The sequence below is a fragment of the Cavia porcellus genome, unplaced genomic scaffold, assembly GCF_034190915.1.
Source record: "Cavia porcellus strain 051 isolate PalLab524CR breed Dunkin Hartley unplaced genomic scaffold, mCavPor4.1 scaffold_21, whole genome shotgun sequence".
Lineage (NCBI taxonomy): Eukaryota > Metazoa > Chordata > Mammalia > Rodentia > Caviidae > Cavia > Cavia porcellus.
Genome location: NW_026947504.1, coordinates 10,141,151 through 10,152,965, shown reverse-complemented (window position 1 = coordinate 10,152,965; position 11,815 = coordinate 10,141,151). Strand labels below are relative to the sequence as shown.

The following is an 11,815-nucleotide window of genomic DNA, read 5'->3' as shown; positions in this document are numbered from 1 at the left end:
AAAATTGAAAAGGTCATGTCTCAGCGATATAGGTGCACCCATGCTTATAGCAGTGCAATTTGTAATAGCTAAATCTTGGAAATGACCAAAATGCCCATCAACTGCAGAATACATGAAAAAGATGAGGCGTTTTTCTACAATGGAATATTACTCTGCTATAAAGAGGATGATCTTGAGGCTTTTATAGGTAAATGGAGGCAACTTGAGCCTATCCTTATAAGTGAAATAAAGCAGATTCACATTTGTAAATATTGTATTATCTCTCTAGTATAAAAAAATAATAATAAAAACTGAAAGAGTAATAACATCCAAAATGTATAGTAGATAATGAAAGGGAAAGAAAGTGCTCTAAAGGACACAATTGTATGTATGTTTAAGTGTGCAAGCTGGATAACCACACTACCAAGTTTTTGTTTGTTCATCAAACAGAATGGTTTGTACTGTCATTATTTGAGTGTCCACTTTTTATGCTTAGCTTTTGTGACTTGAGCAACTACTTCTAAGATAACAATACATAATTTACCAACTTAGTGACTTCTTACTATTTTTGAAATTCTGTATTATTTCTACTTTTCTGTTTTGCTTTTTTCTAAATAAAAAAAGAAAGAGAGATTTTAAAAAGAGAGAACAAAGATGAAAGAAGAGAAAAAGGGAAAAAAGATAATCCATCAATAATAATGAAACAGACTTAGATGAAACTATCAGAGATAATTTCAATAGAGACATAGTATTATTTGGTAAGTGAAAATTGTTAGTCTTTTATAACTAGTGCTTCTAAAATGAACAATTGGCTTGCTTCAGTAAAGTAACCTAAATTAAAACAATCTTATGAACTTCGTTTTCTTCCTTGCCTCCAAATCTCATTATACACACATGAGTTTTAAATATGCTGTTATATAAACCAAGAAACCTGCAGGAAATAGTCCTGTAAGATTTTGCTTAATGCAGTATTTACCATATTTCTTTGAGCACTGAGTCCTATTTTCACCCCAACATTAGGTCTCACACTTAGCGTTCTATGACACATACTTGTGAAATGAACAAATTCATAGAATAGAGACATACAATAGAAAGGGATGATTTCTAGTCTTTTAGCAGAACATTTGTTATTAGGAAAGGAATTAGCAAACTTTCTAAAGCAATAAGGAAGTAGACACTGTGCCACTCTGAATCATTAATGGACTGGGAATCACATCCCTTTAGATGGCTCAGGTTTTGAAGTGATGCTGTGGGTTTCAGGGGCTGCCTATGTGTACCAAAGTTGGCCTGTTAGGGGTAGAAGAAGGCAGAATTTCAACAAAGAAAATAGACTGCTCTCCTTTTTTTCAGAGAAGAAGACAGCATGAAAAGAAAAATCAGTACTAAAATGATTCCACAGTTAAACACCAAGTAAGTGAGATATAATATAATATCTCCTGGAACAATAAATATTGGCAGATTTCTTTTATTTATTTACTTTCCTTGTACTTTTTTCCCTGGAATTTCCCATCACTATATATCTGTTACTCAACTTTCATTTTTAGAAAAAGTTGACTTAACAAAACCAGTAGCTGTTATTTTGTTACACTAAAGTATCCATCATTAAAGTACTAAGGAGGATCCTCAGGCTCATGAGCGTGATGACTAGGTGCTCATGCTCCATGCATGACATGTGCCTGCTTTGAACCTTGTTACGATGTCGGCACATTACCCGTCTGACGTAAAAAAAAAAAATACTAAGGAGATGGGAGAGAAGGGAGGGGAAGGAGATGAGAAATAAAAATAAAAATAACTGAAGTGGAATATAATGATAATAGAACATTTGCAAATGGGAAGGGGATCAGGAGTTGAAAGGTTTAGGGAGGGATGGGAAGAGTAGGATATTAAACCAAAAATGAAAAAATTATTAACATGTGTTATATACGTGTACCAACTCCCCACAATAATTATGTACTGCAAACACGTACTAATAAATAACACAAACATTCCAATTTAAAAACAAAACAAATCAAAACATTTATAATTTTTTGTTTTGTTTTTGCCTAAAATTACACTTATGCTTTCTGAAGCTGGTCTGATCACCTGGCCAGTACAGAAATAAGTTTTCTTTGATCATGATGGAAAGAGAAAAATATGACAATATTATTTTATATATATTCCATTTGAAGGAATGTTTTTATGTTCACATTATATCCTGTCTACATATTTTACATTAATTCCATTTCCCTTCTTTGGTATTAATATTCCTTTTCTATAAGACAATGAACAAAGAGAGTAGCTATAATTTTAAATATATTATTTGACAAAAACTAATATTTGGAAGTCCTATCTCCCACCTCATTTGTTGTTTGTTTTGTTTTTTTTATTCAAAAGTTGAGAAATAGGTTCTTGAGCCATGGACCCTCACGTGCCCAGCTTGCTGCAGTATTTCCCGTGATCCCCAGCATGCAGAGCTGTGGTAAGCACGCAAGACCGGTGACTGTGATAAGCTAGCGGGCATCAAGCACAGACGCTTTCACCGAAGACTACCAAGCTTTATAGGACCAACTTTTCTGTGGTGCCTGTTCAACTCTACCACTGAGGCAGGAAACCAGCACGCAAGTTTGTGTAGTAGCTGTATGCCAAAGCAAGACCCTTTTTTCACATGCATCATTTTATCTTAAAACAGGGTTGTCACTATTCACAAATTGCCCAGGATGAACTTGAACTTGCCATCCTCCTGCCTTCACTTCCCAGAGTGCTGGGATTATAAGTTTGCACCACCAGCTAGTAAGGTTTTTGTCCAGCTAGTAAGGTTTTTGTCAAGAACTGATGCACAGGTTGGTTTCAGACAACTTCTGTATTTAACTCCAGATCACAAATTTCAGAGTCTAGGGATTGTGTGTATGTGTCATGATACCCTGTATTCTTTTATTTCAGCTACTTTTCTGATACTAATTTGATGAAAATGAGGAATATGATCCTTAAAAAAGACATTATTAAGATGTCCTCAGATTGTCTTTTACAAAGTGTGCCAAGAGCAAAATTTCTAGCATCAGACAGATTTGGACCTTACCAACATGCCACTCCATGACTGTGTGACTGTGGAAAATTTAATTAAATTCTATAAGCCATTGGTTGAATAAGGGTAAAGTTGGGTTAATACAGTGGTATCTTAGTTCATGAACTTACTTCTTTTCAAGATTCTGTTCGCAAACTGAATTGGTCACAAACTAAATCAAATTCAATGGTTAGGTTCAATATTGTCCTTATCGGGAAATTTCACTTGGTTTGCAACCAGTTTGGTTTGTGACCAGAATGATGGGAAGAACTAAGCTCATGAGCTGAGGTACCACCACACTGGCATGTGCTAGGAGCCATTATCTTCTTATCAAATATCAAGTGTTCTGGAGAGGAGATAATGATACACTGACTTCATAAAATGGAAGTCATATTCCTCTCTGCTTCCTGAGTTTTCATATTTGGAGGGTAGGGTTAGCATCTTAGAAAGAATTAAATTCATAAACAGAGGTACCACTGTAATAGTTCACATCTCCCTGGGCTATGTGAAGATTACAAAACAGGATGCACATAAAATATCTATTTGGATTAGTGCCTGTAACGTAATGTTTGAAAAAAGATCTAGCAAGATAAGATGGTAACTTATCACATTGTTAGAAGGTGAACTTTGATAGCTTTCATAATCTTGCTTCTTCTAATGGATTTTAGATAAATTTTAATATAACTGATTTTCAAAGTAATACTGTAAATTTTAAAGATCAGCACTTGTATGAATATAGAACTAGAGATACTGGCCCTGAATCAAGGCCAGCAGCTTCCTGACACTGTTGGTTTCAAGCAGGAGCCTAAAGAGATGTCTTTCTATGGTCCGTTGACCATTTCAGAACTTGGGCAGTGAAATGATCAATTCATTAGAAAGAAACAGCTTGAAGCAACCCCCCTCCATGAGCAGCTGTGAGCATAGCAGGCTCTGGTGGCCCAGGATAAGAGCCACTGGCGTTTACTGGGACCCGCGTCATGCTGGGACCTGGAGCATTGGGAAACCAAGCAATCCCTCCTTACCAACATGTTTTGTTTTGCTGAACTTCAATATACATGAAAGTATGGACAGCTATTTTGAAAAGAATGAGAGACTCTACAACAGCCACTGGTGACTTGTGTATGTCTGGTTTTAAAGACCTAAAATGCCTGCCTCATTCTGTTCCGATCAGTTTTATAGTATGTTGTTTTGTATGAATTCTCTGTATGCAAAGACATGGACAACTATTTGGAAGAAAATAAGAGACAATATGATAGACAGTGAAGATCGCAGGTTGTCTAGCTTTGCAATTTATATCTCTTACATTGCTTTCTTATGTCCTATATTGTACTGTTTTGTTGTGTTTAATTTTACCCCCTTTAAAATAAAATTAAAAAAAAAAGAACTAGAGGCAGATGTCTTCCATTGTTCTAATAAGGTAGGAGAAAACCAATTGCTGGGGAGTTTCTAGGGACTGGGAAGATAGGTTCCATTCAGAACTCTAAAAAACATTTACTGATTAACTTAGAGACATCAGATTCTCACTCTTCAGAATCTCACTCTCACCTCATTGCTTCCCAACTGAAGGTAGTTTCTCCCTCAAAGTCCACTAAATGCAAGCATCTGGTTGGCAAGGACAACGTTGAATCTATGTGTTTCATAGATGCATCATCAGAGGCTAAAAGAGAACTTGACATTGCAAACTTCAAGTAACTACTAGTAAGTCAGTGAATGAATGAATGACTACATAAGTGGGCAACTTGGCATCTAATCAGTGCTTCATGCTGTTTAGAAATATAGACAGAAGTCTTACAGCTACTGTAAGAGATAAAGAGAGTGAAATTTATGACCACACAAGCCCACTTGGCTTCATGGATTCAGAGTTTCCAGAAAGAAACTAAGAATAATATATGGTGCCAGTGAATACCAAGCCAATAAAAATAAAGAAAAAAATGTTTGCGCACCCACAGACCAACATTTCTAGGAAAAAGTACTACTCATTGAGACTTAGAGTAAGGACTTGGTCATTTGTTTCTTATTTCAGGAACAATAAGATTTTTTCCCATTGGCCTCTGGATTTTCCTTACTTAGGATTATGGCTTGCATCCAGCTGTACCTCTGCCCCTAAGCCTCATGTGGTCATGGGGGGCTGGATCTAGAATATGTGACTGGAATTGACTTATGGTGCAAAGGCATTAGGATTAAGCCCTAAGTAGTCTGGATAAAATAAAAGAGGCAGAAGATACTGTTAAGGTCCCTTGTTGCTTTTGCTACCCCGTGAATGCCATGAACTGTTTTCTGTGTTGCCTCTGCCAAGCCACCTCAGTTACAGACTGAAACCTCTACAAACTGTGAGTTAAATATACCTTTTCTCCCTGACCTTGTGGGTGATGGATGTTTGTCTCAGTAACTAAGACATGTGGTCCCCCACTCAGTCTCTCATGACTCCTTCTATCTCACTAGTCCCTCCTCTTCAGTTTCCTTTGCTGATTCCTCATTTTCTCAACTTCCCCAATTTTAAACTCTTCACTACACCCACTTCCTAGGTGACCCTTAGCTTCAAATACCATCCGCACACTAATACCTCCCAAAGTCTGTCCCAGCTCTGACTTCCTTCCCAACTCCAAGCAACTCTACATGACTGATGCTGAATAGTTTTCTTGTATAATTAGGTGGGCATCCTGAACCTGAAAGAGACCAAGACTGAAATCTGGATTTTCTCCCAAACACTGTGGCAAATTCAGCCTTGCAGATGTTCAAACCAAAACTTTTTTCTCCCCTTCCCCCACAATTCACAAGCAGTCATTGGCAAATCCTTTCGACAGAGTCCTCCATAGGTATCTATCATCCAATACTTTCCATCTCCTCTGACATCACTGTGGTCCCATTAACCAGTACAATACAACAGCCTTCTTTTTGTCTTTTTGAAACAGGGTCTCGCTATGCAGTTCAGGCTGGCCTTGGGCTCACTTAGTAGCCCAGGCTGTTCTTGAACTTGCCACAATCTGCCTGCCTCGGCCTCCCGAGTGCTGGGATTACAGGAGTGTGCCACACCATGCCTGGCTAACACAACAGCCTTCTAACTGGTCTCTGGGCATTTGCTTCTGCTATCTGTGACCCAGGAGCCAGCGTGGTCCCTTAGGACACAAAAGATATACTGTCACTTCTCTAATCACAACCCTCCAACATCTTATTGAATAGAAACAAAACCATGATCTGCCCCACACCATTTCCTGGCCGACTTTCCTGACTCACACTGCTCTGGATCTTGGTCTCTTTTAGATTGGTTCTCTTTAATGGAGGCTTAACTACTCTCCTCTTAGGAGAGTAGGGCAGGGGTCCTTTTTCAGATGGGGACATCTATTCTGTCCATTGCTATATCCCCAGGGCCTAGTATAATGCCTAGCAAGTGGTAAGTCCCTATAAAAACTTGTTGAACAAATATTCTTTTGGTAAAATCATCTATGTATATCAATATGCAGATATTAATTGTATAACCACTTGCTAAATGCCTTATACAGGCAAATACCATGCTTGTCAGTATCACACTCAGAATCCAATACAAAGAGCAGTAGGCATTCTTTATGGGTCAAAATTAATTTAGAAAATATTAGTCAGAAAATTCGACGTAATGCTAGGGGACTGTTATTAAATAAATGGTTTAAACTGGAGAAATATTACTTTACTTTGTGTGTACAGGATGATAAGACAGTGTCTTGCTAGGCAGTTCAGGCTAGCCTCACTCTCACAAAGGTCTTTCCACCTCAGCTTCCCAAGTACACTCACTTTTTGTTAGTCATTTAAAAGTATCAAGCAAGTGTATACTTTCGTGTCTGTAACATTTGGTCTCTATAGTTCATCCTTTGCAGAAAAATGCAAGTCAGTTTATTAAGTTTCTACCAGTAACCCTCTATCTTAATCTTGAACAAAGAAATGTTTTGCACGCTACCTGACATGAACGAGGCTCTTGGGTATCTGCTGAAAAGAACGGAGAGTTACTGAACAAGAGTGTACAAAAAGATAAAAGAGCTGAGACTCGAAGACGAAACTCTGGAAAACACAAATGCTTCATCACTGGGTAAGGAGGCAGGAATGGAGTGATCAGGCAGCTACGGAACGAAAGAAGGTAGGTTTGGAAGCACATACATCACAGAGTACCAGGCATTGAAGTCTTTTTATGGCATATCATTCTGTTTTTATCATAGAAACTTTGTAGTATAACTTGAAGTCCAGGTTTATAATGCTTCCTGCTTTGTTTCATTGCCCAGGATTGCTTTTGCTATTCTGGGTTTCTTCTAATTCCATATAAATTTTAGGACTGCTTTCTCTATACTATTTTCTGTTCAGTGGGGAATGTTGTTAGTAATTTGATTGGGATTGCATTAAATCTGTGTATCAGTTTAGGAAATATGACCATTTTGACAATATTGGTTCTACCTATCCAGGAACAGGGGATGTCTTTCTGTTTTCGAATATCCTCTTTGAGCTTCATTTTCAGAGTACTGTAGTTTTTGTTGTAGATGTCTTTCACTTCCTTGGTTAGGTCAGTTCCTAAGGATTTAGTTTTTCTTGATGCTATCATGAACATTATTGTTTTTCTTATTTCTTTCTTAGCGAGTTCATTATTGATGTACAGAAACGCTATTGATTTTCATGTGTTGGCTTTGTATACTGCTACATTACTGAATTTTGTAATTAATTGTAGGAGTCCTGAAGGATTTTTTTTGGTCTTCTGTATAGAGGATCACGACATCAGCAAATAATGAAAATCTGACTTGTTCTTTTCCTATACATTCCCTTTTATTTTTTTCTCTTGCCTGATAATGTTTTTAGTACTATATTCAGCAGGAGTGGTGGCAGTGGACAGCCTTGTCTTAATTTTAGAGGTAAAGCTTTCTCTCATTTAATGTGACATTGCTGATATATGACTTTTATTAGCTTGAGATAAGGTCATTTTACATCTATTCAAGTTTTTTTTTTTAAATCGTGGATGGATGTTGAATTTTTGTCCAAGGTGTTTTTCTGTGTCTACTGAAGTGATATGATCTTTGCCCTTCCATTTAGGTGATATATTACTATTCAGTGGGGAGTGTTGTTAGCATTTTGATAAGGGTAATACTAACTTGGAATGACTTTGGGAATGCTCCTTCCTCTTTCAGTTTTATTAAGGAGTCTGAAAGCTATTGGTATTAGATTGTCCTTGAGTTTCTTGTAGAATTCAGCAGTGAATTCGTTAGGTTCTGGACTTTTCTTAGTTTTCTTAGTTGGTAAGTATTTTAGTACTGCTTCAATTTCATTGCCTGTTATTGGATTATTCAAGGTTTTATTTTTATCTCCTTGGTTCAGATTTCATAATTCATATGTAACTAGGAATCTATCCATTTCTTCTGGATTCTCCAACTTACCAAAGAACAGATTTTCAAAAAAGTTACTGTCTTCTGAATTTCAGCTTTTTCCATCATGATTTCACCTTTTTAATTTCTAATTGTATTGATTTTGGTCTTTTTTCCTTTTTATTGGTAAGATTGACTAAAGGTTTCTCTACTTTGTTTATTTTTTCCCAAGACCCAGGCCTTCAATTCCTTGATTCTTTGTATTTTCTTTTCTCAATTCTGTTAATCTCTGCTCTGATCTTTATAATTTCTTTCCTTGTGCTAAATTTGGATTTGGATTGTTCTTGTTTTTCTAGGACCTTGAAGTATAACGTTAGCTTATGTATTGGAGCTCTTTTCTGTTTTTCTGATGTGGCTATTCATGGCTGTAAACTTCCCTCTTAGGACTGTTTTATTGTGCCCCTTAATGTGTTGAACTGGCACTACATTTGATTTTAGAAATTTTCTAATTTATTTCTTGGTTTCTTTTGTGATTCATTGATTATTCAAGTGTCTTATTTAATCTCCATGAAATTGCATGACTTCTGTGTTTTCTTATGCTGCTGACTTCTAGTTTCATTGCACTATGACCTGATAATATACATGGGATAATTTTGATTCTTTTGCACTTTTTTAAGCATGCATTGCAGGCTAGTATGTGGTCTATTTTGGAGAAGTTCCATGTGCTGCTAAGAAGAATGTATACAGTATTCTGTTCTCATTTAGTGGAACATTCTGTAGATATATATTTAATCCATTTGCACAAAGGTTTGTTTCAACTTAATATTTTGTGTAGACTTGTTGATCTATTTGTGACAGTGAGGTATTGAGGTTTCCTGACTGTGTGTTCATATTTATGTGATCTTTTATGTCCAACTTTAAGAAACTAGGTGCACTGGTGTTGAGTGTGTCTATGTTTATTGTAATAGTTACCTCTTCTTTGAATTGTTCCCTTAACCACTGTGTAATGACTTTCTTTGCCTCTTCTGATCAGTTTTGTGTTTGAGTCCACTTTGTCTGAAAATAGAAGGGTTATTCTTGCTTGCTTTGGGGTTTCTGCTGCATAGACTATTGTTTTCCATCCTTTGATTTTTAGTCCATGAATTTCTTTTTGGATTTAATGTGTTTCTGGTGAGGATTGTTCTTTGATTCATTTTGTCAATCTGTGTATTTTCATTGAGGAACTGAGACCATTCACATTGATTCTTATTACTGAAGACACTGACTACTGTATTTTTGTCACTGTATTATTTTCCTGTTGCTTCCCTTTCATCCTCCTCTACTTACCTGCTTACTAGGCCTGGTGGTTTGATTCTGTTAAACTTTTTGGCACTGTTGGCTCCATTATCACTTTCTAGGATATCTCTGAGAAATTTTTGGAGTGCTGACTTGGTGGGCATAAATTTTCCCAAGCCATTCTTTGTCATGGAAAGACCTTATTTTTCCATTAATTTTGAAAGATAGTTTTGTAGGATATATCAGTGTGGGTTGGAAGTTTTCTTTTCGGGCTTGAAACATTTTATTCCTAGCTCCCCTGCCCTTTAAAGTTTGTGTTGGGAAGTCTGCTGCAATTGTAACAGGTTTACTGCTATCTGTGATTCATTGCTCTTCCTTAACAGCTTTTCAAATTCTGTCCTTGTGTTGGACTTCTGGGATTTTGACTATAATATGTCATGGAAGAGTTCTTTTTCTGATTGTGGCCATTTGGGGTTCTAAGTGCTTCACTTGTCTGTGTGTTAAATTCTTTCCCCATGTTTGGAAAGCTTTCTGCTACTCCTTCTATAAACAGATTTTTCTAAATGCCATTTGTATTCGCTTTTGTTTCTTCACTAATTCTAATTAATTACAATGGCACCTCAGTTAAAGAACTTAATTTATTTTACAATTCTGGGAAAGATGGCCAGGGTTGTGTTTGTTACCCACTGTAATGTGTGCAAACAAAAGCAAAATTTTGCCAAATGCTTCTACCTGTTAATCAAATTGTTTGCAAATGAAAGCATTAATAACCTGACATATTACTATAATCTTAAAAAGTCTTCTTTGCGTCGTCTAGCAGCTATACATTTTTAATGTTCTCTTGTTTTTAAAGTATCTCTAAATATATGGTTACCAGTATCAACCTCATCTTTCAGTTCTAACACTGTCCTCACATTGGTCATCCTTTTTTTTTTTTCCTGAGACAAGGTCTCACTAGTAGTTCAGGGTGGCCTAAACTCACTATCTATCAGGCTGGGCTTGAACTTATGGCAATCCTCTGCCCTGTCTCACAAGTGCTACGATTATATGTGTGCATTACCATGCCCAACTCACATTGATCACTTTTGCTGCCCATACTTTCAATAGAATTTCTGGATTTCTGCTTGGTATCTTTTCATGGACTCTAATTCTTTGCTAAACTATTTTGTATCATTTGGTGTAGCTCAGCTAGTTTTTTATTAGTGTCTTCTGTAAATTCATGGATCATTTTATTAAGTCTATTATTTAGTTAGCTATATCTTCGGTGAACTTTCCAAGTCACCTTATTAATATTTTTTTAAAAATCTGTTCTTTAATCATTTTAACTCATACATGTGCCCCTTGATTTCCTTTCCACTGATGACCCCATTGATCAGCTTTGGGGGAGTTATGAATCCTTGGAGGCATTTTGTTGTCTTATCTTCTCATGTGTCTATTTTTTTTTAAAGATATGTGTGTATGTGTGTGTGTGCACCCACGCACGTGTATGCACTGAGGTTTGCAGGTTGATTATAGTGGAAAGATTCTGTTGCTAATATGGAGATCTCTGTGGTTAGACTCTGCTTGTCTGTGATGCATTCTGGGTATGTCCAAATATAGGCCTTTGCCCTGTCACACGCTCCAACTTCCTCTGTTAATCTGGCAGGGAAAGGTACAGTATAACTGGCCCAGGACCCAGTTTTTGGGAATGGATCACAGTGTTGTTAATGACACAAACACAATCCGTATATTAGCATACAGAGAAAAATAATCAATAGCAACAACTATGCCACTCTGACAGTTACAACAAAGACACACCGGAGGCTGACATACAATAATGTACCACCCTTATTGGAAGAAAAGAGCTCTATAATTATAGCATAAACATAAAGACAAAGCAAATATTAACATACAGTAAATACCTATTAAATGTAACCACTGTAGCTCCACTAACAATAGAAAAGAACTCAAGAGTAATAGCACAGAGTGAACTAAATAATGACTGATAAAGCTTAATGGTTAGACGTGTAAAGATAGTGGGGTGGGGAACAGAATGAAAGTATTTGAAAAATAAGGAAGAGAAGGAGGTTAGAAAAGTGAAATGAAGGGCCGGGCATTTAGCTCAGCAGTACAAGCACCTGCCTTGCAAATGCACAGTCGTGAGTTCGATTCTTGGTACAAAAAAAAAAAAAAGTGAAATGAAGAATATTAAGGAGTAAAAGGAAATTAA

General features: G+C 36.6%; 2 non-coding genes across 2 annotated transcripts; both read left to right on the top strand.

The window, feature by feature from the left end:
• The first annotated feature begins 1,598 nt into the window (after positions 1-1,598).
• Positions 1,599-1,700, top strand: LOC111753758 (small nucleolar RNA U13). The gene has a single exon (XR_002788546.1). It is a non-coding gene; the product is annotated as a small nucleolar RNA U13 (small nucleolar RNA).
• A 2,069-nt stretch (positions 1,701-3,769) lies between these two features.
• Positions 3,770-3,906, top strand: LOC111753723 (small nucleolar RNA SNORA2/SNORA34 family). Its single transcript, XR_002788517.1, has one exon. It is a non-coding gene; the product is annotated as a small nucleolar RNA SNORA2/SNORA34 family (small nucleolar RNA).
• Positions 3,907-11,815: the final 7,909 nt, after the last annotated feature.